Source organism: Salmo salar, chromosome ssa22 (genome assembly GCF_905237065.1).
Source record: "Salmo salar chromosome ssa22, Ssal_v3.1, whole genome shotgun sequence".
NCBI classification, from domain to species: domain Eukaryota; kingdom Metazoa; phylum Chordata; class Actinopteri; order Salmoniformes; family Salmonidae; genus Salmo; species Salmo salar.
Window position 1 is genome coordinate 3,348,600 of NC_059463.1, and position 5,742 is coordinate 3,354,341.

A 5,742-nucleotide genomic window follows, 5' to 3' on the forward strand; every position below is an offset into this window, starting at 1 on the left:
TTCATGGTTCTAGTAGTGGTTAACTAGTGTCAATGTTGAGTACAAATTAGGGACAAGCAATAACAGCCTTCATTTTACTGATAATCTGGGCGGCACCATGACCACGGGCGGATTGTATGGGGAGCAGTCAGTCAAAATAATTGTTTATTTTGTGTTTATACTTGTGGAAAATAAATTCTGAAGGATATATATTTTTTTGTTATATGGACATTCACTATTATTGCCAAGAATGCATTTTGTCCCAAATGTCAATATTGGTGCATCTCTTTGCTGTACAGTGAGTTTCTTTTTTTTTTTTAAAGACTCTTTAAATCCCATATGTGTATACTCACTAATTGCTTGGTGTTAAGGATTGTGCTGCATGTATAGGTAGTAAGGTACATACAATGCATGCACAAACCATTAGGAACACTTTCTCTTTCCATGAGACTGACCAGGTGAAAGCTATGATCCCTTATTGATGTCACTTGTTAAATCCACTTCAATCAGTGTAGATGAAGGGGAGGAGAATGGTTAAAGAATTAGTTTTAATCCTCGAGACAATTATGAAATGGATTGTATATGTGTGCCATTCAGAGGGTGAATGGGCAAGACAAAAGAGCCTTTGAACGGGGTATGGTAGTAAGTGCCAGACACGCTGGTTTGTGTCAAGAACTGCACCGCTGCTGGGTTTTTCACACTCAACAGTTCCCTGTGTTTATCAAGAATTGTCCACCACCCAAAGGACATCCAGCCAACTTGACACAACGGTGGAAGCATTGGCGTCAACATGGGCTGCTAGCTATACCTATGGAACACTTTCGACATCTTGTAGAGTCCATACCATGACGAATTGAGGCTGTTCTAGGGGCAAAATAAAGTGCAACTCAATATTAGGAAGGTGCTTAAGTGTTCAAGTAATTATTTCATAGCGTTATCATAATACTTCTACAGATAACCATGTTCCCAGCCTAATCTTGTGACCATAAAGTTGAAATCCACTGTGGTAAGCTTGTCCTGTGCTAATACTTCAGATCCATAAATATGGCTAACCCAGCTGTTTTGAAATTGTGTAGAGAGCTTGTGCTGCACGCTTTTTCATTTCTACCCACGCTTTTTTAATTCTGCCAACAAATATTCTATAGGATTAAGATCAGGGCTTTGTGATGGCCACTCCAATACCTTGACTTTGTTGTCCTTAAGCCATTTTGCTACAACTTTGGAAGTATGCTTGGGGTCATTGTCCATTTTGGAAGACCCATTTGCAACCAAGCTTTAACTTCCTGACTGATGTCTTGAGATGTTGCTTCAATATATCCACATAATTTTCCTCCCTCATGATGCCATCTATTTTGTGAAGTGCACCAGTCCCTCCTGCAGCAAAGCACCCCCACAACATGATGCTGCCACCCCCGTGCTTCACGGTTGGGATGGTGTTCTTTGGCTTGCAAGCCTCCCCCTTTTTCCTCCAAACATAACGATGGTCATTATATATTTTTGTTTCATCAGACCAGAGGACATTTCTCCATAAAGTACGATCTTTGTCCCCAGGTGCAGTTACAAACCGTAGTCTGGCATTTTTATGGCGGTTTTGGAGCAGTGAATTCCATGTGAGCGGCCTTTCAGGTTATGTCGATATAGGACTCGATTTACTGTGGATATACATACTTTTGTACCTGTTTCCTCCAGCATCTTCACAAGGTTCTTTGCTGTTCTGGGATTGATTTGTACTTTTCGCACCAAAGTACGTTCATTACTAGGAGACAGAACGCGTCTCCTTCCTGAGCGGTATGACAGTTGCGTGGTCCCATGTTTCTAATTGCGTACTATTGTTTGTACAGATGAACGTGGTACCTTCAGGCGTTTGAAAATTGCTCCCAAGGATGAACCAGGCTTGTGGAGGTCTACAATTTTTTTTCTGAGGTCTTGGCTGATTTATTTTGATTTTCCCATGATGTCAAGCAAAGAGGCACTGAGTTTGAAGGTAGGCCTTGAAATACATCCACAGGTACACCTCCAATTGACTCAAATGATGTCAATTAGCCTATCAAAAGCTTCTAATCATATACTGGAATTTTCCAAGCAGTTTAAAGGCACAGTCAACTTAGTGTATGTAAACTTCTGACCCACTGGAATTGCGATACATTGAATTATAAGTGAAATAATCTGTAAACAATTGTTGGAAAAATTACTTGTGTCATGCAAAGTAGATGTCCTAACCGACTTGCCAAAACTATAATTTGTTAACAAGGAATTTGTGGAGTGGTTGAAAAACTAGTTAATGACTCCAACCTAAGTGTATGTAAACTTCCGACTTCAACTGTATGTGTGTATATATATATATACAGTGAGCACCATAATTCATTGGACAGTGACCTTTTTTGGTTATTTTGGTTCTGTACTCTAGGACTTTGAGTTTGAAAGGATGACAATGACAATGAGGGTGAAGTGCAGACTGTCAGCTTTAATTTGAGGTTATTTTCATACATATCGGATGCACCGTTTAGAAATTATATTAGCTTTTGTACATAGTCCCCCCTATTTTGGGGCATCAAAAAACATTGGACAGTTTAACATAATGTAGAATAAAGTCATCATTGTTAATATTTGGTCGCATATCCTTTGCATGCAATGACTGCTTGAAGTCTGCGATGCATCGACATCACCAGATGCTGGGTATCTTTCCTGGTGATGCTCTGCCAGGCCTGTACTGCAGCCATCTTCAGTTCCTGCTTGTTTTGGGGACTGATTGCCTTCAGTCTCCTCTTCAGCATGTAAAATGCATGTTCAATTGGATTCAGATCCGGTGATTGACTCAGCCAGTTAAGGATTTTGCACTTTTTGACCATCAAAAACCCCTTCGTTGCTCTAGCAGTACACTGCGTGCACAATTGTTAGGAAAATTGTATTCCTCGGGATTCATTTCATTTTTTAACAAACACAATGCTCTCAGTCAATCCATAATGTTATTGAACCTCAAACCTGAATGTTTAACAAAGGAAAAGTCAGTTGTGTCTTTCTCAGGGAAATATATAAGTGTGCACAATTATTAGGCAACTAAATTACAAAAATAATTTCTCTCAACTCACTTGTTGATTCTCAATTTTCAGAGTAAGTGTAAAAGATAAGTAACACAAAATGACAATTATATAACATTTTTGGCCTTTCAAAAATATTCAGTGACCAGAATAGCCACCCTTATTTTCAAGAACTGCCATGAGCCTTCCATCCATGGAGTCTGTCAGTTTCTTGATCTGTTCACAATCAATTTTCGCTGAAGCAGCAACCACAGCCTCCCAAATGCTGTTCAAAGAGGTGTATTGTCTTCCCTCACTGTAAATCTCACGTTTGAGAAGGGCCCACAAGTTCTCAATAGGATTTAAGTCAGGTGAGGAAGGGGGCCAGGTCATTATTCAGGCATCTTTGAGGCCCTTGCTGGCTAGCCAAGCAGTGGAGTACTTGGATGCATGTGATGGAGCATTGTCTTGCATAAAGATCATGGCCTTCTAGAATGCTGAGGACATCTTCCTGTACCACCGTTTGACGAAAGAATCTTCCAGAAACTGGCAGTAGGTTTGGGAGTTGAGTTTCAGTCCATCTTCAACCCGAAAAGGTCCAACTACCTCATCCTCAATGATAGCAGCCCATACCAGTACCCCTCCTTCACCTTGCTGGCACCTGACTCAAAGCGGTGCCCCGTGTCCATTACTGATCCAGCCACGGGCCCATCCATTTGGTCCATCAAGAGTCACTTTCATTTCATCTGTCCATAAAACCTTTGAAAAATCTGTCTTCAGGTATTTCTTTGCCCAATCTTGACGCTTCAACTTGTGAATCTTATTCAGTGGTGGTCTTGTTTCAGTCTTCTTGGCCATGTCTCTGAGCACTTAACACCTTGTACTTTTGAACACTCCAGGTAGGTTGCAGTTCTGGAATACGGTGGCACTGGAGGATAATGGGTTCCTGTTAGTTTGTCGTTTAATTCTTCTCAAGTCTTTTGCAGTTAATTTTGCGCCTTTTCTTCCCCATGCGTTTTTTGCGCCCCAGTTGACTATTCGCAACAAAACGTTTGATTGTCCGGTGGTCACGCCTCAATAGTTTAGCTATTTAAAGAGTGTCGCATCCGTCTGAAAGGCATTTTACATTTTTGGCTTTTCAGTGTCAGTTAAATCTCTTTTTTGGCCCATTTTACCTGAGGTAATGAGGCTGCCTAATAATTATGCACACCTTGATATAGGGTGTTATTCACTTACGCCACACCCTCCCTCATTACACAAATACATATCACCTGAATTAAATCCAATAATCATTCAAGTTTATATGGTTTTGAGTTTGAAAATGTGAATAGAAATAATAAGATCCGAATACTCACTTGCCTAATAATTGTGCACGCAGTGTATGTTTAGGGTCATTGTCTTGTTGCATGATGAGGTGCCGTTCAATGAGTTGAGGCATTTGGTTTTATCTGAGCAGATAAAATATTTCTGTAGACTTCAAAATTCATTGTTCTACTTCTGTCTGCAGTCACATCATCGATGTGGCAGCCATACAGGCCCAAGCCATAACACCTCCTCCACCATGTTTCACGGATGAGGTGGTATGCTTTGGATCGTGGGCATGTCTTTTTTTTCTCCACACTTTCCTCTTTCCACCACTCTGGTACATGTTAATCTTTGTCTCATCTGTCCACAATACTTTTTTCCAGAACTCTTGGGGCTCTAGGTGCTTTTTAGCAAATTGTAATCTTGCCTTTCTGTTCTTCAGGCTTATCAGTGGTTTGCATCTTGTAGTGTACCCTCTGTAGTCCTGCTGGTGTAGTCTTCTACGTATGGTAGACTTTGACACATCTACACCTGCATCCAGGAGAGTGTTTTGATCTGTTGGGCTGTTGTCGGGGGGGGGTTCTTCACCAAAGAGAGTATTCTCTGGTCATCTACTACAGTGGTCTTCCTCAGTCTACCGGGTCTTTTGACATTGAGTTCACCAGTTGTTTTTTTTCTTGTTAATGATGAACCAAACTGTTGACTTGGGCATGCCCAGGGTTTTTGCAATGTTCCTGATTGATTGATTTTCATTTCTGAGCCTTATGACGGACAGCTTCATTTGCATCGACACTGCCGTCTTCCTCATGTTGTCACACCCCAACAACAACCTCCAAAGGCAATAGCAAAGTCTAGAATCAATACTATTCATCAACAGCTCTCCTGCATTCACTAACGACACAAATGAATACACCTGCCTAACGACACACATCTGTGAAGCCAATTCAACAAATACTTGTAGTACCTTAAAATGGGGGGACCATGTACAAAAGGTGCTGTCATTTCTAAACGGTTCAACCAATATGTATGACAATACCCTCAAATTAAAGCTGACAGTCTGCACGTCGCCCTCATTGTGCTAGAGTACAGAACCAAAATAACAAAAAAATTGTCACTGTCCAATGAATTTTGGTGCTCACTGTGTGTATGTATATATATATAAAATATACACACACATAAATATATAAACATTCATACATACACTTTTTTTTTGAATATACCTTTTATTATTCCCCGCAAACCCTACCACAACTCCCCCAATTGGAGTAAATTAATAAACAATAACACTTGGGCTTCTACATACTATATACATTTTAGGGACACAATCTATTTTCCAATAGTTATATTTTGTTTGTTTTTAGTCCTGGCCTTCCTCTTTCTGATGTCCATCCAGTTTGATTTCTATCAGAACTTTTGTGCTATTTCACAAAAGTTCTGAACC